Source organism: Microcaecilia unicolor, chromosome 6, assembly GCF_901765095.1.
Source record: "Microcaecilia unicolor chromosome 6, aMicUni1.1, whole genome shotgun sequence".
Taxonomy (NCBI): Eukaryota; Metazoa; Chordata; class Amphibia; order Gymnophiona; family Siphonopidae; genus Microcaecilia; species Microcaecilia unicolor.
In genome coordinates this window covers 39,769,317-39,793,125 of record NC_044036.1, presented here as the reverse complement: position 1 = coordinate 39,793,125, position 23,809 = coordinate 39,769,317, and positions in this window count along the sequence as shown.

Genomic DNA, 23,809 nt, shown 5'->3' with positions numbered 1-23,809 from the left:
AGTGGGACTCAGCAGAGCATAAGGTCTTTAACCACATACTGGCGTGTCCTACCCCCTCTGCCCACAACAGTAAGATTTCATGGGGGATGTTAGAACATAGCAGTGCTTAAGCATGACCCTGTGCTCATGGCCCCATGCCTTGTTGAATTTCTTCTGCTGTCTTGGCTTGGGTGGTGGCAGCAGTGAAACATGGCAGGGCCAGAGGAAGGGAAGAGGAGATGATACTGGACACAGCAGAGACCAAGGAAGGGAAAAGAAGAGAGATGCTAGATACCTGGGGGGGGGGGGGGGGGCGAAGGGAGATACAGGTCACCAGGGAGGCAGGGAGACGAAGGGAAAATTTTGGACAAGGTGGTATTTAACCACCAGTATATTGTTTAGTTACCACTTGCTGTAAACAATAAAATTAAATACAATTTTGAAAAAGGGAGACCTTCAGTACACTGTGCTGTAACTACAGTGTCAATCACGTGACAAATATGTCTGGCATAATATCAACTTCACTTGTCAACACAAGATTTTGTACATCATTGTATCTCCCTTAAGCGTCAACTTCAAATGCGTAACTAAATCATTAAAGTGTCCATTGTGTCCATGTGTAAAAAAGTGCCCCAATTCAATTTCTTTAATAAATAAAATGTTCACAATTTTAATTTCAAAAAATTGGTCCAACACGGTACTCCATTTCAGTTTTGTCTTCAGGGACCTTCATCTTGCTCCAATCATAGCTGCTTATAACTAAACTTGAGACGTAACGCATGGAAGGACTTGCCCCACACATCACAGAGACTCCTTTTTAACATCATCTGAAATGTACACACTCTTGCTTCTGGGAGAAGTCAGGAGACATAGAGAGAGAGAGAGAGAGAGAGAGAGAACCTCAGAAAAATGACTGGGGCCTGTCCTAGTCTAAATGCTTTGAAGGTAAGTGTGAGAATCTTAAAGATAATCCATTTGTCAACCAGGAGCCAATGATATTTAACAAAGGGAGAGAAAAAATGCTCATATTTCCAGGCATGATAAAGCAGTTTGATGGCAGTGTTTTGAAAAGTCTGAAGTCTCTTAAGGTTTGAATGAGTACAGCAGAGGTACTGTAAGCAATATTACAGTAGTCTAATCTAGTGACAAGAATAGAGAGCATCAGGGAGTGAAAGGTATCATGATCAAAGAACCTACTAACTGAATAGAGTTGACGGAGAATAAAGAATCCAGTTTTGCATAACCCTGCAATCCGGTGAGTGAAAGTAATTTGTGAGTCTAACGTAATACCAACAGAGTGGAAAGAGTCCACCAGGGAGAAGTTGTGCCTGAAGAGAGTCAAAGGTAATGAGGGAGGGGGGTAAACCAACATGCTACTATTCCGTGTGAAGTAAGCCATTCTGAAATAAGGGTAAGACAATCTTGTAACGGCTGGACAGATGGTGTAACTGAGCTGGTGGGATACATCAGAAGGATGTCATCGGCGTAGAAGCGAAAAGAGACCCCTATAGATTGAATGAGGGTTGCCAAAGGACTCAGAGAGAAAGATTGACGAGAAGACCCTGAACTGTGCTGGAAGGGATCTGTCGCTAAGATGGATCTCTAGCCTCCCAGACAAGTGGTATGCTTTGCTATTTTTTTTTGAATTGCTTAATATTTGCTTTCTTAAGAAGAGAAATTATCCTCAAAATTACCATATATGTCCACTTAGGAAGTATACACTCACATACTGGAGGTCCAAGAGGGGCTGGATACTGTCAGACCCTCCCTGCTCTATTTACTGATGATATCTGCGTAAGTTGCTGAGTAATAGAATTGTGGCTTCTGTTACTTTGTTGCAGAAGTAGTAGGAACAAAGAAATGAGATGCTCAGACCAGGGCCCCAACAGGAAATACAGACGAAGAGGGTAACTGAGGACAGCTTCAGGTTCAAGGGTTAAGCAGCTATTTCTCTACCTTTTGGGGTTTACTTTTTGACTGTAAATAGTTTTTTGGTGGGGGGAGGAGGACCACCAATAAATGTGTTTTACAGTATCCTTTATATTTTTGTGCATTCACCAAGACCAGTATATGTTTGCTGTTTTCTTATTGCTGTCCCTGCATACTTTCATTCTTTCATGTAGAGCCTCTGGGACAACCCTCACCCTCTTGTGAGTAATGGCTACAATAATAAGGCAGTTTTCATGTACAGTAATACCAGGGTGTGGAAGATGGTAAAGCTAGAATGAGCAGAACAGTCTGGGAAGAACTTGATAGAGAGGAAAGAGGCATATGTGATGGACAAATTGCTCTAAAGTGGTTTATGCCCTTGGTGGGTCAACTAAAAAAGCCTTAGTATAAGTGAACTTTATACCACTCATATTAACAAGCACATTTCCAAAGGGACTAGCAATATTACATGACTTTCAACAGATGCCACTGAACTTAAAATACACTTAATTCCCAAGGCTTTTCCTGTAATTAATGTACCCAGCAGAGAATGTAATCTATGACGGGAATGGTGAGCATAGCAAAGCTCAGTAGCTTGCTTCCTTAAGGGACACCATGATAAAATATTTGCCTAACAAATAAACAAAGCCAGGGCATGTGATGGTGGAGAGGCAAGGAGGTAGTCGCTGTTGCGGAAACAGGAAATGAGGGTGGGACAAGAGCTGAGAGAGAGAGAGACAGGAAGGCTGAAGCACCTAGCCTGCACACTTTTCACTGCTGCCGCCGGGACCCCGAGGTAAGATGACTTTTAAAATTCTGGACGGCATGCAGGAAGGCGAGGGCGGACCGGCGGAGGACTGAGGGAGAAGAGGGCGGGCACCGGGCAAGTTGGGCTGGCAAAGGGAACTTCCAGTTCTGGTGGGTGTAATATTGGGGGTGCCTATGGTTAGTGGCAGACTTAGGGTGCACATATATCAGGTTCTATTGATGACTGCTGCTAGGTGCTGGAGAGAGGTGAAGGATTAAAAAATGGGGAATCCCTCCAAGTTTTTGTGAATGAAGAATCAAAGTGTAGCATAATATAGACCAGTTCCAATGGAACTAGAAACTTAAAGGAGCAAGAGGAAAATAAAGACAAGCCCCCAATATTTAAAACTATTTAACCAGACAGGAACAGCACCTGGTCAGTTAAATGGCACTTAACTGGCTATCTGGCGATATTCAGTGATGGATAGCCAGTTATCCCCTGCTGAATATTCATAATTAGTGCCTAGGAGATATCTGGCTATATTGCATGATATAGCTGGCTATCCCCAAATAGTCAATCCCTATCCGGCTATTGTAAGTGGCCACATCTGGCTAGTATATCTTTAGCTGGTTTAAAGTTAATCAGCTACCTCTGAATATCGACTTCACTGGTTAACTTTAAACCGGCTAAAAAGAAACCAGATATTCAATGCTGGTCACCGGTAACAGCCCGTCATTGAAGATCCAGGCTGACCACTGACCGTGAGAGTTAGTCAGGCTCCCTCCCACAGTCTGAATGCAAGGAAACATTCCTTGCATGCAATTTTTTTTATCCCCTCATAGAAGACTATCGATCCAATATGCAATTTGAGAAAGTGATTGGTTTAGAAGAATTTCCATTAAATTTTAGAAGCAGTGTGCATTCACAGCTTCATATCTGTGTGAGCAACTTTCAACATATAGATCATACTATTGAATGTTTAATTTCCACGTTCTTGAGCAGTGGTTTTAACATGCCTTAAATCAACGGAACTTTGATATCATTTTGAACTACACAGACTCAAAGACCAACAAAACCAATACCTAGTATTTATTTGTTCTTCCTTTTGTATATATCCAAGTGGATCTTCATGACAACTACATTATTATTTATTATTTTATTATTTGCATTTGTATTCCACCTATCTAAGAATAACACTCAAGAAACAATACATACTACTTAATATAACATATAACATAGCCAACACTTACAGACGATGTTACCACTTCCAATAAAGACAACAGCTCGTAACCTTGGGGTCATCTTCGACTCCTCCCTCTCCTTCTCTGCACATATTCAGCAGACTGCTAAAACCTGTCGTTCCTTTCTCTATAATATCAGCAAAATTCGCCCTTTCCTTTCTGAGCACACTACCAGAACCCTCATCCACACTCTTATTACCTCTCGCTTAGACTATTGCAACTTGCTTCTCACAGGTCTCCCACTTAGCCATCTCTCTCCTCTTCAATCTGTTCAAAATTCTGCTGCACGACTTATATTCCGCCAGTGTCGCTATGCTCATATTAGCCCTCTCCTTGTCACTTCACTGGCTTTTTTATCCGTTTCCGCTTACAGTTCAAACTCCTCTTATTGACCTATAAGTGCATTCACTCTGCAACTCCTCAGTACCTCTCCACTCTCATCTCTCCCTACATTCCTCCCCGGGAACTCCGTTCACTGGGTAAATCTCTCTTATCTGCTCCCTTCTCTTCCACTGCTAACTCCAGACTCCATTCCTTTTATCTTGCTGCACCATATGCCTGGAATAGACTTCCTGAGCCAGTACGTCAAGCTCCATATTTGGCCGTCTTCAAATCTAAGCTAAAAGCCCACCTTTTTGATGCTGCTTTTAACTCCTAACCCTTATTCACTTGTTCAGAACCCTTATTTTAACATCCTTACTTTAATATTCCCTTATCTCTTGTTTGTCCTGTTTGTCTGTCCTAATTAGATTGTAAGCTCTGTCGAGCAGGGACTGTCTCTTCATGTTCAAGTGTACAGCGCTGCGTATGTCTAGTAGCGCTTTAGAAATGATCCAAAAAAATAATAAAGGTATTAATCCATAAAATCCAGATGCACGCTCTTATGACCCAAATAATCATAGTTATCTTAGCAGTGAAACCAGAATCTTTAAAGAAGCAACCCAAACATTTCAGTCCAATGCTTGCTTAAAATAGAAAGTTTTGATCTGCTGTGTAACAGTTAAGGACCTGATATTCAGCTAGCAGTGAATAGTGTTTTGCCAATTAGTGTCAATAATTAGTTGTTAATTAATTAATTTATTTATTATATTTGTATCCCGCACTTTCCCACTAAAAGCAGGCTCAATGCGGCTTACTTAGTAATAGGTAACAGAATTTTGTTATGTAAAGTAGGAAATTAAGTATAACATAATAGAAGGATGGATGGTTAGTAAATGGATGGGTAGGTAGGTAGAGACAGGTGATAGAGAGAGGAGGGTAAGGTAGGAGATAGATTCTGGGTCAATGTCGTTTTCTGATCAGTATATGTAAGGCAGATTGGTTCATGAGATTAATCTGCGTCTTTTGGGTAGGCTTGTTTGAATAGATGGGTTTTTAGTGCTTTTCTGAATGGTAGGTGGTCATGGATTGCTCAGATAGGTCTAGGGAGAGCATTCCATAGACGGCTGCCCAGGAAGGAGAAATTGGATCCATAATACGTTTTGTACTTGAGACCTTTACAGCTGGGGTAGTGCAGGTTGAGGTACTTTCGTGAGGATACAGACATGTTTCTTGCTGGAAGGTCGACCAGATTTATCATATAGTTTGGAGATTCTCCGTGTATTATCTTGTGGATTAAAGTCTGGGCTTTGAAATTGATACGTTCTTTGATTGGGAGCCAGTGCAGTCTTGCACGGAGAGGAGTTGCACTCTCAAAACGTGATCTGCCAAACATGAGTCTTGCTGCTGTATTTTGGGCGGTCTGAAGTTTTTTTAGGATAAAGGCTTTGCAGCCTAAGAAAATACTGTTGCAGTAATCAGCATGGGTAAGTACCGTGGATTGCACTAAATTCTGGAATTGGCAATTATCGATGCTGATTGGCTTGTTAACTAATAAAGTTGTGCGCGCAAATCCAGAAGATGACCAGATTTGCATGCACAACTTAAGTTGCGCTATATAGAATCCGGGGGATAATTTGAAACATGTTGTATGACTGTTTTCGTAGCAGTGCCACAGAGGTAAGATGCCTATGCTGGCCGCTTTCATGGCTTCTCCAGCATTAAGAGGAACAGTGCAAGAACTGAAGGTCCCTTGTATATCCTCCAGTTGGTTTCTATTTCCATGAACCTCAAGGCATTTATGTTTTGAAGAAATGCTTTTATAATCATTCAGTTTTTAAGATTAAAGAATAATATTTTAAAAGAATGGAAACAAGGATGCGTATTTTTTGTGTGTGTGCTAAATCATCTTAAAATAGGAAATTCTGAGGCTTTGTATGGAAATAGTCAAATGTGTGTGTAGGAGAAAGGTTTTACGTTACCTTGTGTACTTCAGTTTATAATTGAAACACTTAAATTTGCTGAAGAACCAGCATCAACTTTCAGTGTGGCGCAGAATTATTCATGAAGTCAGATTCAAAGTTAATAATCATGTAGGCTATATTTTCCTAATTACATCTAACTAGGTGTTTGGTATGAAAATATTATACCTTTAGCATTTACTGATGTTTGTTAATGCTTTGATAAATCAGACAGTGTTAGTATTCTATAAATGGTAGAAGTATAATTGCTTTTTTCCACACTGATGTACATCATTCCTCACTTTCTGCACACATGCGACCAGACAAATGAGTCTCTAAAGAGACATATGTTATGATACAGTGTCGGTGAAAGTAATCCTCATCAGTTTAGCATTGTGGTGTGAAGATATTGGAAACAAAGTTACATTATTCGCCCGCGTCATCCCTTAAGTCAGTTTTTCTTCTGCACATTACAAAAAAAGCAAATCTGATCTTTAGGGTTCTGTGGAGCAGTAAGAAAACATCACATACTATTATTTACTGACGCTGTTGGCTTCAAGCTAAGGGATCCAATCTCTAATATCAGAGGGGGAAGATGAACAAAATTTTGGGGGAATAAAGATTTATGTTGGGAAGTACGCATACTGAAAAATATAAACATACTCAGATCAGTATACAGCCAGGGGCGGTCATCAGTTATTGGTGAGGCCCCACCTGGAGTATTGTGTTCAATTTTGCAGGCCGTATCTTGCTAAGGATGTAAAAAGATTTGAAGCGGTGCAAAGAAAAGCTACGAGAATGGTATGGGATTTGCGTTGCAAGACGTATGAGGAGAGACTTGCTGACCTGAACATGTATTCCCTGGAGGAAAGGAGAAACAGGGGTGATATGATACAGACGTTCAAATATTTGAAAGGTATTAGTCCGCAAACGATCCTTTTCCGGAGACAGAAAGGTGCTAGAACTAGAGGACATGAATTGAGGTTGAAGGGGGGGGGGGGGGGGCAGACTCAGGAGTAATGTCAGGAAGTATTTTTTCATGGAGAGGATGGTGGATATGTGGAATGCCCTCCCGCGTGAGGTGGTGGAGATGAAAATGGTAATGGAATTCAAACATGCGTGGGATAAACACAAAGAAATCCTGCTTAGAAGGAATGGATCCACGGAATCTTAGCAGAGATTGGGTGGCGACGCCAGTAATTGGGAAACAAAATGTAAGCTGGGCAGACTTTTACGGTCTATGCCCTGATTGTGACTGAATAGATTGGGATGGAGTGTAAATTTTAAGGGGCTTCGATGTTTGCCCAGCACTGTTCCTGTACTAAGTTCTGAAGCTGAGTTCTATGGTCTGTGCCCTGCGAAAGGTAGGGATAAATCAAACTCGGCTATACATATAAAGTATTACATACCATGTAAAATGAGTCTACCTTGTTGGGCAGACTGGATGGACCGTACAGGTCTTCAGGGCCGGTCTTAGGCAGAGGCGACCGAGGCGGCCGCATAGGGCCTCGCGCTTAAGGGGGCCCAGCGTGGCGCGCCTCAGTCAGCCTCCTCCGCTCCATCCCGGTGCTCCGGTATTTAAATTTACCTCGCTCTGACATCGCAGCAGCTGCGCAGCATCAGTGAAAGCACTGCCTGTCGTCTGTAACCTTCCCTTCACTCGTTCGTTCCCTCTCAGTGTCCCGCCCTCGAGGAAATGACGTCAGAAGAAGGAGGGGCACTGAGGGAATGAACGAGCGAAGGGAAGGCTGGTGGAGAGACGTCAGACAGCGCTTTCACTGATGCTGTGCAGCTGCTGAAACGGAGGTAAATTTAAATACTAGAAGAGAGAAGAGGGCAGGCAGGTGGACATGGGAGCGGGAGGGATGGGGAGAGAGGAGCATTGATCGATGGACATGGATGGGAGGGCAGGGCCCAGGGAGAGAGGATTAATTGCTGGACATGGAGGGGAGGGAGGAGAATTGCTGGATATGGATAGATGGAGGAGGGAAGGGGAGAGAGGAGCATCGATGGACAAGGATGGACATGGATGGGAGGGCAGGGCCCAGGGAGAGAGAAGAAATTGCTGGACATGGAGGGGAGGGCAGGGGAGAGAGGAGAATTGCTGGATATGGATGGATGGAGGAGTGAAGGGGAGAGAGGAGCATCGATGGACAAGGATGGACTTGAATGGGAAGAGCAGGGCCCAGGGAGAGAGGATTAATTGCTGGACATGGAGGGGAGGGAGGAGAATTGCTGGATATGGATAGATGGAGGAGGGAAGGGGAGAGAGGAGCATCGATGGACAAGGATGGACATGGATGGGAGGACAGGGCCCAGGGAGAGAGGAGAAATTGCTGGACATGGAGGGGAGGGCAGGGGAGAGAGGAGAAATGTTGGGCAGGAATGGAGGGAAGAAAAGACACAGGAAGGAGATGCACATGGGTGGAGGGGAAGGGAGAGAGGAGAAATGCTGGACATGGATGGAGGGGAAATTGCTGAATTTAAGGGCTGATCGGAACACTTTGAAGGCAGATGCTGAAACTGGAGAAAGGATAGGGACAGGGCTACAGATGGTAGACAGGACGCATAAGGACACAGGAGGATGGTGGACATGGTGAGAGAAAAAATATCAAATGGAAAGAAGACACTGCATAATTTCTACTACTACTACTACTACTACTATTTAGCATTTCTTTAGCGCTACAAGGCATACGCAGCGCTGCACAAACATAGAAGAAAGACAGTCCCTGCTCAAAGAGCTTACAATCTAATAGACAAAAAATAAAGTAAGCAAATCAAATCAATTATTGTGTACAGGAAGTAGGAGGGTAGGTGGAGGCAGGTGGTTACAAGTGGTTACGAGTCAAAAGCAATGTTAAAGAGGTGGGCTTTCAGTCTAGATTTAAAGGTGGCCAAGGAAGGGGCAAGACGTAGGGGCTCAGGAAGTATATTCCAGGCGTAGGGTGCAGCAAGACAGAAGGCGCGAAGTCTGGAGTTGGCAGTAGTGGAGAAGGGAACAGATAAGAAGGATTTATCCATGGAGCGGAGTGCAAGGGAAGGGGTGTAGGGAAGGACGAGTGTGGAGAGATACTGGGGAGCAGCAGAGTGAGTACATTTATAGGTTAGTAGAAGAAGTTTGAACAGGATGCGAAAACGGATAGGGAGCCAGTGAAGCGACTTGAGGAGAGGGGTAGTATGAGTAAAGCGACCCTGGCGGAAGACGAGACAGGCAGCAGAGTTTTGAACCGATTGGAGAGGGGAGAGGTGACTAAGTGGGAGGCCAGCAAGAAGCAGATTGCAGTAGTCTAAACGAGAGGTGACAAGGGTGTGGATGAGGGTTTTGGTAGAGTGCTCGGAAAGAAAGGGGCGGATTTTACGGATGGTGTAAAGAAAGAAACGACAGGTCTTGGCGGTCTGCTGGATGTGAGCGGAGGCCCTGGGTGAATCGGAGTGGACCTGGGTGTCACCCCGGAGAAGGCTGTAAGGATATGCAGATGAGCTGCAAGTCCTCCACAGCACCTGAAAGGCAGCCGGTGGTAGAGCTGGGCACCTCTCAGCTGAGGAAAGGCCTACCAGGGGTTAGGCCGAAGCCAGCATTCCTGCCCCTGAGGGTCGCCTGATCCTAGCTAAAAAGCACCTGGAAACTCTGTGCACTTGGAGCGAGGGCCCTGGGAAGCTCGGGGTGGACCTGGAGTCACCCCGGATACAGCTGTGAGGAAATGCAGAAGGGCTGCAAGTCCTCCACAGCACCTGGTGGGAGTTCTGGGCACCTAGAGCGGAGGGCCTGGGTGGATCGGAGTGGACCTGGGTGTCACCCCGGAGAAGGCTGTAAGGATATGCAGATGAGCTGCAAGTCCTCCACAGCACCTGAAAGGCAGCCGGTGGTAGAGCTGGGCACCTCTCAGCTGAGGAAAGGCCTACCAGGGGTTAGGCCGAAGCCAGCATTCCTGCCCCTGAGGGTCGCCTGATCCTAGCTAAAAAGCACCTGGAAACTCTGTGCACTTGGAGCGAGGGCCCTGGGAAGCTCGGGGTGGACCTGGAGTCACCCCAGATACAGCTGTGAGGAAATGCAGAAGGGCTGCAAGTCCTCCACAGCACCTGGTGGGAGTTCTGGGCACCTAGAGCGGAGGGCCTGGGTGGATCGGAGTGGACCTGGGTGTCACCCCGGAGAAGGCTGTAAGGATATGCAGATGAGCTGCAAGTCCTCCACAGCACCTGAAAGGCAGCCGGTGGTAGAGCTGGGCACCTCTCAGCTGAGGAAAGGCTTACCAGGGGTTAGGCTGAAGCCAGCATTCCTCCCCCTGAGGGACCAAAGCAAATAGAAAAAATAAATGATCAGACAACAAAGTATTTTATTCTGAATTTATTAATTGGAATATGTCAGCTTTTGAAAATGTGCATCTGTGATATTTTGCATGTAAGTTTCAATTTTTCTAGTATTGCTGCATGCTGAGTCTGACTTCTTGAGGTAACTTTCCAGTTCAGTATTTTGCCTTCATATCTGTTGTGTCATGTGTTTTTCATGTGTGATCAAGGAACAGTATCCTGCTAGCATGTAGCATTTGCAGCCCTTTTTGTTTTGTTTTTTTCACGAGGTAGTGTATTGGTGTTTTAGAGCCTGGTGTAATTACAGTTCTGCCTTTCCACGCATAAGGTTGTAGCTCATCCTGTCCTTGGAATTAGTGCTGTTATGGTTTGGTAAGGTTATGAGTGTGTTTTTGCATAAGTTTGTGTATAGTGTTTTGCAGTGGAGAGATTGTGTGTCTGCACCTCTGACCCCCCCCAGGGTTATGAGAATTGGAACTACTAATTGTAGTGGACTTGAACTGAATAATTTCTGGGGAGGGGGGGTTTCATGATAGCATTGTTCTTATTATTTCAATCAGTTTTTCTGTACAAGTTTAGCTTCATTTGTCTTTATTTGATATTTCATAAATAAAAAAATTTCTAAAAATTGAATAATCTTGTCCAGCGCTGCATAACCCTGGTAGCGCTTTAGAAATGTTAAGTAGTAGTAGTAGTAAAGATGTGCGCTGAACTTCTAACGCTTGCAGGCAAAAAGGGGCGTGGTTATGGGCTGTTCATGGGCATTGCAAAATTTACTTGCCTAGTTATAGAATATGGCCTAGTGCACCTAATTCTGTGCACAGGAATTCACACCAAGTTTTCATTGGTGTAAATGGATGCACGCAGATTTAGGCACAGGAATATCAACTAAGTGTGTTCTATAATCAGCGCCTAAATCTAGGTGCTGATTATAGAATACACTACGGGGTCCTTTTACTAAGGTGCGCTGAAAAATGGGCTGTGGTAGTGTAGGCACATGTTATGGATGTGCGCAGATCCATTTTTCAGCACACCTGTTAAAAAAGGCCTTTTTAAAATTTTTGCCGAAAATGGACGTATAGCAAAATAAAAATTGGTGTGCATCCATTTTGGGTCTGAGATCTTACCGCCAGCCATTGAGTTAGTGGTAAGGTCTCTTGCATTAACCATGCGGTAATCACCTACGGTTGTTAAGTTGGAGTTACCGCCCGATTTTCGCCACGCATCGGAAAATAAAATATATGTTCTGGTGCGTGTAGCGGATGCGCGTCAAAAATGAAATTACCACATGGGCCACGTGATAGCCAGGCGGTAACTCAGAATTGGTGTGTGTTGGGCGGACATAGGCGCTTATGCGGCTTAGTAAAAGGACCCCTTAGTTGGCACTGATTTCAGCACCAATTTTTTTAAGGCACCATATATAGAATCTCCTCCAAAGCGCTGACTGGGAATATTCACCAGGAGATAAACGGCTATCTCCCACTGAATATTCACAGATAGCTGGTTAAGCGCTATTTAACCAGCCAGGAAACATTCCTGGCCTCTTAAATAGTGAATATTGGGGGGGGGGGGGATAATTTACAGATCGGGAAGGGCTTTTTCCATTCATTTAAGGACGGCACAAATGTTGAGATTTGGCCGGCCCCGACCGTATTATCGAAATGAAAGATGGCCGGCCATCTTGTTTCTTTATGGGGCTGGCCATATAGATGGCCAGCGTCGTTCAATTATTCCCCGCTTTATGACAGGACGCAACGACAAAACGACAAGCAGCCCTACGCACATGCGTGCTGTTTGTAGCCTAGCGCATCTGATTAGTGCGCATGCGTCCCGGGTACTTAGCTTCATTTAACTACGCTGAAGCACCGCTACACCGCTGCATATATCTGCCTACATTAACTTCTGATCATGCCATAGCGCAACACCATGCTACTACGGCGTTGGAAGAGCGGTATTTCCAGAGCGCTATCTAAAATAGCGCCGGGGTTTGATCATCTGCCTATAAGTTATGTGCATGTGTGAATCCTGCTCATGATCTGCCCAGACTACATCCATGATGACAGACACAGAATAGCCATGATACTGGGCTGGATGGACCGTTGGTCTGACCCAGTGTGGCTACTTTTATGTTCTTATGGATACTTGGAATGGTGGATACTTGGAATGCCCTCCCGCTGGAGGTGGTGGAGATGAAAACGGTAACGGAATTCAAAAATGTGTGGGATAAACATAAAGGAATCCTGTTCAGAAGGAATGGATCCTCAGAAGCTTAGCAGAGATTGGGTGGCAGAGCCGGTGGTGGGAGGCGGGGCTAGTGGTTGGGAGGCGGGGCTAGTGCTGGGCAGACTTCTACGGTCTGTGCCCTGAAAATGGCAGATGCAAATCAAGGTCAGGTATACACATAAAGTAGCACATATGAGTTTATCTTGTTGGGCAGACTGGATGGACCGTACAGGTCTTTCTCTGCCATCATCTACTATGTTAGGATCATTACCATTTAAAGTGTATGTGTTCGCATATATGTAAAACTAACTAGAATACCAGCATCCATGCATGAAACCTACTGCCACCTTAAAGGATCACCCCTTAGCTGTTTAAAAGTGCACTGTTTGCGTGCGTTAATACCTGCATTAATCAGTTAACCCAGCTTACTACAAAGGTCCCTAGATCTAAAAAAGAACTCACATGGTATTTCACTCATCTTTCATGCTCCATGTAACCTAATTTTGTTATTAAACTAATTCAGTGAATGTTGTGTTTTAATGTCCATGGTGTTTTAAGAATAACCTATGAAAGGATATCACAGGCGTGTGTGAGTTTATTTCTCCAAATATCATAAACTAATTTCTTTTGTTCTACCTATGTTTTGGCCCCGATAACCAGGACCACAACATCAAAGAGGTTCTTTAATTTATTATGAGCTATGTTTTACAATAAAAATTAACACTGCGGCTGCACTGCTGGATCATCATATTACTCTTCGTTTATATATTTGCTTGGTTTGCATTTGTTTGGCAAACCTAATCCCCGGTGCCTTAGAACCATATTTTCAATCATTTATAATGTTTTAAAGAATGGCTCACATGATGGGGGGTTTGATATTGACTAAATTAAATACCTGTGATTTGGGTTTTTATCAAATCAAGGAAGATGTGAATCTATGTATATTGCAGGATACTGGCTGGCATGTGTCTTCTCTAGGACTGCATGAAAGAAATTCAGTTCTTAGCTTTGTTGAGCTGTGTTTTAAATAGCATAACCAATTTATACAGTGCAACTTGATTTGATTTTTTTTCACGTTATTATTAATGTTAAGCAAACATTTATTTCAGGTGCAGAGCCTCAGGATATATTGGTGAAAACAGTGGCACCGCTGTTCCATCGCTTACTGTCCACTAAGTGGGTGGGAAAAGGGTGCTGCGACCCTTTTACTTTTCCCACCAGTCTCCATAACAGCTTTGGCCTTCAGGTCAGCTCAATTTCCCCTCCATTGAGTGGCCATTACTGTGCTGCAGTGTGATAAATGCTTTTTGTAAGAGAGTGCATTGCCGGCAGCAAGCACTAGGGAAGAGAGGCACCCTGGGCCGGACAAACTAAAAGCCAAGAGACAGCTAGACTAACATGCCAGGGCAGTAAAGCCCCCGTTACCTAGCAACCACAACCCAGATAACCAAAATGAATAGACCCACAAACAAAAATGAGGAGGGGATTTAAAAAAAAAAAAAAAAAAAAGAGCAAATGTATGTGGGACTCAAAGGTTAATATTCCTACATCTAATAACTTAGTTTTAGAAATTTCCATTTTAACCTTTAACACACGTACAGTGAGGAGATCACAATTAAATTAAACCATATTTGCATGCAATATAAAAATGGATGTGCAGTTTTTATTCTGTTTCTTCCTGCCATTTTAATGATTTGCTTATCGGGCGCAACTGTGTTTTTCCCTGTGGTAGCATTGCACGCTGTGGAAAGCCAGCAGCACAAAACCCACCTGCTCCCTGCAGAGATGACAAGAATGTTGTTACTGCACTTGTCCAGCTATATATAATGCATCTTGTCAGCTGAAGATATGCTTATGTATTAGAGACCCTGATATGTCACACTCATTCCCACCTCACGCAAATTTCAAGATTTAGGTTAAAAACTAGATTGAAAAATGTCCAATAGCAATGACTTTGCATGGAGGATAATGAATAAATTGTATCATAAAAATAGGTGAATGTCTATAATTTTAGGGAGGAAAAAAGACTTCAGACACTCGATAACTCAACTACTAGTTTAGTAGCGGATATCGTGCTGCTCTGTGTTTGTCATTGAAAATCAGTTTTCTTTATGCAAACCTCCTGGCGAGCATCCTCACGAGTCTCAAAAAAACCTTCCGTTCTAAACAATAATCTCGCTTTTTTTTCAAAAAACCTTTTAAAAGAATATTTCAGCACTTATCTTATGTGCTTACCCAGTAGTCATAAGCGCATAAGATAAGTGCTGAAATATTCTTTTTAAAAGTTTTTTGGAAAAAAAAGCGAGATTATTGTTTAGAACGGGAGGTTTTCTTGAGACTCATGAGGATGCTCGCCAGGAGGTTTGCATAAAGAAAACTGATTTTCAATGGCAAACACTGAGCAGCACGATATCCGCTACTAAACTAGTAGTTGAGTTATCGAGTGTCTGAAGTCTTTTTTTTCCCTCCCTAAAATTATAGACATTCGCTTACAGCTGTTACAGTTGGAGTTAGACATATAAAAGTTTGGTATAAACAGTGGATGGTGAATTAGACTTCTACACGTAAAGCCATAGTGAAGGGTAAAATCTTAAAAATAGGACAAAATGTTCTTAGTCAATTGTTCTTAATCCCTTCATATGTTTACATTTTCAGATGAAAAGCTGGTCACAGAACTTTGAGATAACTGTACAGTGAAACCTCGGTTTTCGTTGATAATTCGTCCGAAAAACATCGACGAAAACCGAGGCAACAAGCAATTTTTCTTCTAAATTCATTAAAGAGCTGGCGATTTTGTACAGGCACTCAACCAGAAGCAGCAGTGTGATCCCAAAACCGGAAACAACGCCCCAGAAGAAAGACATGTGAGAACGCAAAATTAGCAACGTGGGCACACCGACGAAATCCGAGGCGACCGACGAAAACCGAGACAAAAATTTCGCAAAACAAATTGACGATAACCGAAAACGACGAAATCTGAAGTCAACGAAAATCGAGGTTTCACTGTATATTATGATAAAATGGATTACTCTGTTTATCCAAACGCAGATCTTCAATTCAAATGAAACTTCAAGAGGCCCTTTTACTAAGCTGCAGAAGCGTCTATGTGCGCCCAACGTGTGCCAAAATGGAGCTACCGCGTGGCTCTTGCAGTAATTTCATTTTCGGACATGCGTATTGGGCGCATGCCAAGCGGTATTTGACACGTGTAGGTTATTACCTCCCAGTTACTGCGTGAGACTTTACCGCTAGGTCAATAGCTGACAGTAAGGTCTCAGACCCAAAATGGATGCGCAGCAGTTTTCATTTTGCTGCGCGTCCAGTTTTGGCAAAAATTTTAAAAAGGCATTTTTTTTGCAGGTGCGCTGAAAAATGATTCTGTGCGCGCCCAAAACACGCGTCTACACTACCGCAGGCCATTTTTCAGTGTACCTTAGTAAAGGGACCCCCAAATGAGCTTCAGTAATTGGATCTCACACCAGCCCCTATGGTCTGCTTAGGGTAGCTGCTGCCTTATCATTCTTTCAACAAATCTGACTACTCCAGCTGAAGCACGTAGAATTTGTTTTTTCAATCATTCAAAAATATTTTTGGTAAATTTCTAGGATCTGTATCAGTGTTGGATTCTGTAAACAACTACTACTAATCATTTGCATAGTTCTACTAGAAGTATGCAGTGGTGTATATACAGGCAGAACGTAGCCAGATTTCGGCGGGAGGGGGGTCCAGAGCCCGAGGTGAGGGGGCACATTTTACCACCCCCCACCATTGCCGACCCCCCCCCCCACCGCCACCACTGCCACCACTGCCACCACCGCCGCCACCACTACCTTGACCCCCCCTGCCGACGACCCTCTCGACCCCCCTCCCACCGCCAACCCTCCCCCTCCGTCGCCATTGCCTACCTTTGCTGGCGGGGGACCCCAACCCCCGCCAGCCGAGGTCCTCTACTTCCTTCATTCTGCTTCTGAGTCTGACGTCAGCCACCCTAGGGGTCACTGCGGTGGACTTCAGAAAAGCTCCCACGTGCATAGCTCCCTTACTTTGGGATCTGAGCCCCCCAAACCTGCCCCCCAAACCCACTACCCACAAATGTACTGCACCCACTAAAATTGCTCCAGGGACCTGCCTACAGCCTCTAGGACTTATTGCTGCTGTATAACCTTGGCACACCAGTTGACACCTGAAGACTAATCTCTCTGAAAAAGTCCTTTCTTGAAATAACCACGTTTACTCACAGTTAACTGCACATCATAGTCCCCTGGTACTAAGATGAGCAGTAGGTCAGAGCTGGCACAATGGTGTACAATGCCCTCTTACAGCACCATTCAAGGTAAGAACTACGTTCTCTAACGTGGGTAACACAGGAAAGGGAACTAAAACTGGCTTACAAAAATGGCCACTACTGCATGGACTACAACAGGAAACAAAACAGGGCACACTCTGACCCAGTTAGCAGGGGGGAAAAGCACCATGGGAGTAGAGCCCAGTACCCTACACCCACCACAATGCATTGCTAATGTGACTCTGCAGTGCACCTAACAGAAAAGGTGTCACACTCACCCGAGAGTCACATCGCAACCAGGGAAAGGCTGTCGGAGGATAGAACACATTCTGCTGTCATGGAGGTGGGTACGGCATTTGAGGCTGACAAAAAAGGTTTTTAGTTTTATTTTTTTAGTATGGAAGGGGGTTGGTGACCACTGGGGGAGTATGGGGAGGTCATCCCCCATTCCCTCCAGTGGTCATCTGGTCAGTTGGGGCACCTTTTTGAGGCTTGGTCGTGAAAAGAAAAGGACCAAGTAAACCCGGAGAAATACTGCTTAACGCTGCTTTTTTTTTTCATTATCGGTGAAAGCCAGCCATCTGGTAGCCACGCCCATGCCCTCCCATGTCCCGCCTTCGCTAATCTACCAGCACGCCCCCTTGAACTTTCGCCGGCGAAGCGATGGGAAACCGTGATGCTGTCTACAATGCCGCTTTCGATTATACCGATTTCGCCGCTTTTAAGAAATTGCCGGCCATCATCCGATTTGTGTTGGAAGATAGCCGGCGATCACTTTCGATTATAAGCTGGATAATAACGCAAACTAATCTAAGCTCTTTACCAACTACTTAGTCACCAAAACCTCCTTAACCTTTATAAAATAAGGGATTGATGCAACAGGTCTGTAATTAGTAACCTCAGTCTTAGAAGCCTTTAAATCTTTCATAATAGGTGTAAGAACGATCTCAGAAAGATCTTTAGGAAAAATACCAAAGCTAAATAAATGCTCTACCAATGAAAGGGAAATGGGACTTTTATATACCGCCTTTCTGAGGGTTTTTTTGCAACTACATTCAAAGTGGTTTACATATATCAGGTACTTATTTTGTACCTGGGTCAATGGAGGGTTAAGTGATTTGCCCAGAGTCACAAGGAACCCAGTTCCCCAGAATCAAAGTCTGCTGCACTAACCACTAGGCTACTCCTCCACTAGCAACATTCCATGTAGAAGCCTGCCCTTGCCGCGCAGGCTTCTGTTTCTGTGAGTCTGACGTCCTGCACGTACGTGCAGGACGTCAGACTCACAGAAACAGAAGCCTGCGCAGCCGCGTTGCAGGCTTCTACATGGAATGTTGCTAGTGGAATAGCAACATTAACATTCCATGTAGAATCTCAAATAGTAGCAACAGAATCTCAATAGTAGCAACATTCCATCTAGAATCTCCAATAGTAGCAACATTCCATGTAGAATCTCAAATAGGGAAAGGGAAATGGGACTTGATGTACTGCCTTTCTGTGGTATTTTGCAACTATATTCAAAGTGGTTTACATATATACAGGTACTTATCTTGTACCTGGGGCAATGGAGGGTTATGTGACTTGCCCAGAGTCACAAGGAGCCCAGTTCCCCAGAATCAAAGTCTGCTGCACTAACCACTAGGCTACTCCTCCACTAGCAACATTCCATGTAGAAGCCTGCCCTTGCCGCGCAGGCTTCTGTTTCTGTGAGTCTGACGTCCTGCACGTATGTGCAGGACGTCAGACTCACAGAAACAGAAGCCTGCGCAGCCGCGTTGCTGATCTGCAAGGGCAGGCTTCTACATGGAATGTTGCTAGTGGAATAGCAACATTAACATTCCATGTAGAATCTCAAATAGGAGCAACAGAATCTCAATAGTAGCAACATTCCATCTAGAATCTCCAATAGTAGCAACATTCCATGTAGAATCTCCAATAGGGAAAGGGAACTGGGACTTGACATACTGCCTTTCTGAGGTTTTTGCAACTACATTCAAAGCAGTTTACATATATTCAGGTACTTATTTTGTACCAGGGGCAATGGAGGGTTAAGTGATTTGCCCAGAGTCACAAGGAGCTGCAGTGGGAATTGAACCCAGTTCCCCAGGATCAAAGTCTACTGTACTAACCACTAGGCTACTCCTCAGCAGGGCCCATTTAAATCCACATGGCACTGATTTCATTAGATAAGTAGGGCAGTTGTCAAGTAAACAATGTGATCTTGCAAATTTTAAACAGAAAGTATCCAAATCTTGCATAGAGACCTTAGACAAAGTACTTCGAGAGTGGCAGTATGGTATTTCTTAAACTTTAACAGTCTCACTGAAGGACACAAAATGGTTAGAGTGTCTTTAAAACACAAAGGGGAAAGGGAAATAGGACTTGATATACCGCCTTTCTGTGGCTTATGCAACTACATTCAAAGAGGTTTATAGAGTATATACAGGTACTTATTTGTACCAGGTACAATGGAGTGTTAAGTGACTTGCTCAGAGACACAAGGAGCTGCAGTGGGAATCGAACCCAGTTCCTCAGGATCAAAGTCCGCTTCACTAACCACTGTTGACTCAGCTTGTTAAATAACTGGAGTGCTCTAAAATTACCGCTGTAACAGCGCAGGGCATTAATGCCCCTATGATCAGAACTAAAATGTATGCACGCTATTAGCTCTGACCATAGGGGTACTTCTGCAGGAGGATTGTGCTTGGGCAAACGCCCGCGGCACATTCCTCCCGCAGAAGTTGTTTGACAAGTCTGGGTAGTCAAAAAAAAACAAAACCTGGCCCTGTCAAACAGCATAAGAAGTTTGTCAGGGAGGTCCAGTGGACCTCCAAGCCCCCACCCCCAAACACTAAAAAAAAATAAAAAAAACCTGATGGTACAGTGGGACCACTAGCTCCCACTCCCAACACTAACAAGAACCCTGATGGTCCAGTGGGACCGCTAGCCCTCCACATCTTATCCGGCTAATCACCCCCCTGTGGTGGCCTATCTCAATCTTGGAGGGGAGAGGGAGTGCTAGTTCCTCCCAGCTTTTGAGGTAGGCCACTAGGAGGGGGGGTTGCCGGAGACCGTGTGGAGGGCTACAGGCCTTCTGTTTGGGGGTGGGGTGGGCTTAGGTTGGATAGGTCTGGGAGAAAATACCAGACCTGCCAAACCTCTTCTGTGGGTCTCCCCCATTACTCCTTTGCTGACAAACCCTAATGCTCCGAGCTTGCGTAGGGTTTGCAGTGGGAGCAGCGCCCTTGCTTGGCATGCTGCCCGCTGATTATAAGAGAGGAATGCAGGAGACCCTTGTTTGCATGTTTCACGCACTCGCCGGCTCTGATCCTGGGGCGCAGGCAAATGTGGGCGCTAATTCAGCACTAATGGCCTCTACTGCCCATGTTTGCTTTTGGTTATCTGGGCCTTGGAGTTTGGCCCTAAATACAAAGATACGCATTTTGAAATAACACCATGCTTCGACAGGAGGCAAGTGCAAGACAGTTATCAGAGGAGTTACTCTATCATATTTACGAACTCCAAAAATCATTTTTGCTGCCATATTTTGCACTAATTGTAAACATTTCAGTGAGGTATCTGTACACACTAAATAAAGCATATGACAATAATCAAGCTGTGATAGTATGGTTGCCTGAACAACCACGTGAAAACATTGTAACGAGAAATATTTCCTAACGCATCGAAGCTAACAATTTGGCAAATGCTTTCTGCAGAGTAATCTGCATTGACCATGGGGCTCATTTTTGAAAGAAATAAATGTCTAGTGGCATAAAGCAGCATTTGGATGTTTTAGCCGAAATTGGGTGGTAGAGCCGGTGGGGGGAAGAGGGGTTGGTGGTGGGGAGGCGAAGATAGTGGTGGGCAGACTTATACGGTCTGTGCCAAATCCGGTGGTGGGAGGCGAGACTGGTGGTTGGGAGGCAGGGAATAGTGCTGGGTAGACTTATACGGTCTGTGCCAGAGCCGGTGGTGGGAGGCAGGGCTGGTGGTTGGGAGGAGGGGATAGTGCCGGCCAGACTTATACGGTCTGTGCCCTGAAAAAGACAGGTACAAATCAAGGTAAGGTATACACATGAGTTTATCTTGTTGGGCAGACTGGAAAACTCTTTTTATTGGAAAAAACTAAAAACAAATAACATACAAATCAAAAACAAGCCCCTAGCTATACACGGTCCTCCTATCTATGTACACCCCTCCCCCTCCTCAATAGTACAGTGGAAACTGTTTATTAGAAAGACCAAAGAAAAAAACCGGACATGCAAATCAAACCCCAGGCTCCTAGCTAGACATGGTCTGCCTATCTATGTACACCCCCTCCTCAATAATACAATGGATCAACCCCCCCCCCCCCGACCCCCCACAACCCCTTCAGACAACTGGCACACAATCCCCTGGGAAGCATGTCCCCTCATGGCGGCTTAAGCCTCACGTGTCTCCACCACCTCGAAGCCACCCCCACCCCTTTTTCCACCCTTTCCCACTTCGCCGCTTCCTGCACCGCCCTTACCACATCCCAGCTGACTACCTCCGCCGGCCGGACCTCCTGGTACAGGGACACCCTGCAGCGCGCCATCCAGAGGCAGTACCGCAATATCACCGAAATCAGAAAGCGTGTTACCGGATCCCCGCGTCCCTCTCCACCCTCTGGGCCATACACCCAGTCCGCATAGCTGTAGTTGCGGAAACTGGGGATCTGCAGCAACGAGGAAACCCGGTCAGAGACCTGGACTGTAAATGGGCACCTCACCAGGAAATGCTCCATCGTCTCTTCAGTTCCAGCACATTCCTCCCGTGGGCACCCTCTATCCCGCACATTGCGATATTTCAAATTTCCTCGGACGTACAGTCTACCGTGAAAGGACAGCCACGCCAGGTCTTTATACTTCACCGGGATGCGGTTCGAAGCAATCAACCGTAACCCCTGCTGCATCCGTGGGGCCGGCGCGTCCCTCAGCGCCAGAGGAGCTGAGAACACCTGCGCCCGTACTCTGTCCGTCCAGAGCCCCCGTTGTCCTGCCTTCACCTCCCCCACCGTCAGCCCCCACACCCTCACCAATTTCACTAGGGTCTTGCAATAACTCACCCCCCCCGGAGCCCCCCTTCGCAGTGCCACTACCCTCCCCCCCTCCCGCCATAGGTCCCAATATCTCGGCCACCACTGCAGGACACTCCTAGCCCACCCCGGTGGCTCCCGCCCTACCGCCCTCCCCAGATTGAACTGCAGGAACAAAGCGCTGAAAAACAGGACTGGGTTTATCATGCCCACCCCCCCCTCCCTCCTAGGCAGATAGGTAACATTCCGTTTTACCGGATTCGTCCTGTTGCCCCAGAGCAGCCGGAAGAACACCCCATACAAGGCCGTGTACCGGCTCTCCGGCAGCAGGCAGATGTAACTGACGAACAGAAACAAAGGAACTAAGTGTGCCTTGATGAGCTGTACCCGCTCCCCCATGGTCATTTTCCACCCCTTCCATCTATCCACCCTCCCCTTCACTTCTTGGAGACACCTATCCCAGTTGTAGAGCCTATAATCCCCCTTCTCGAAGTATATTCCCAAGACCCGTATACGTTCCACAGCTGTAGGAAACCTACCTCCCAACTCAAATTGCAGCCCCTGATCCCCAACCCACAGGCTATTGGACTTTTGAAAATTGACCTGCGACGCTGTTGCCTGCGAGTATTCCTGGATCAGGTTCTGCAATCTACCTCCCTCCCTCCGGTCCGCTACCCACACTGTAACGTCATCTGCATACGCCACGACCCTTAACTGGTTATTGTCCCCCACCTCCACCCCTTCCAGCCCCTCCGCCCCCCCCTTCTCCAGCCGTCTTATAAAAGGGTCGATGGCGTATGCATACAACAGCGGGCTGAGTGGGCACCCCTGTCGGACCCCTGCCCCTACCTCAAACCCCTGCCCTCTCCACCCGTTAACCAGGGGAAAACACCCCGCATGCCGATAGAGTAGCTGTAATTGCTCTATCCAACCCTTCGGAAACCCATAGCGCTCCAGAATGCTCCATAGGACACCCCACTGCACTCTATCAAACGCTTTTTCCTGGTCGAGTGTTACCAACAGCCTACCATGCCCTCCCACTCTACTGCGTTCTACCCCCTCCCGCACCCACGCTGCAGCTTCCAAGACCCCTCTCCCTTTAACCCCACATGCTTGCGAGGCTGCTAGCAAATCCCCAGACACCTGCCTCATTCTCTGGAATAGCATTCGCGCAAAGATTTTTCGATCCGTATTAAGCAGTGCTATAGGCCGCCAGTTGGCCAGCATCGCCGGGTCCTTCCCCTTACTTAGTAGGATAAGAGCCGCCTCTGTCAAGGAACTAGGCAAGGAACCCTCCAACTGGGCTGCCCCCCATACCCTCACCAGGATCGGCACCAGCTGCTCCTTAAAGGCCTGGTAGAACTCAGTTGTTAGCCCATCCGGCCCCGGCGAGGTCTTCCTGTGGAGCGCCCCGATGGCTTCCTCCACCTCCTGTTCTGTCCACGGGTTCAAGAGGGCCTGAAGCTGGGGTCCCCCGTGACCTATCCCCGGGGTTCCTTCCACATAACACTCCATCTGCTCCATATCAATCTGCTGGGCTGAAAGGAACGCCGCAAAGTGGTCCCTCACTGCCCCCAGAATCCCCTCCCTGGTGTCCTGCAGGACCCCCCTGTGCATCCCGCACCCCCTCCACCACCCTGCGCGCCCTCCGCTCCCGGCAGCATGCGAAGGGGTCCGGGCTACACATTTTCCCGAAGTCCCGCTCATACACCAAGGAGGTGTAGCGGTTGTACTGTACCTGCTCCAGGAGTGCTTGGAGAT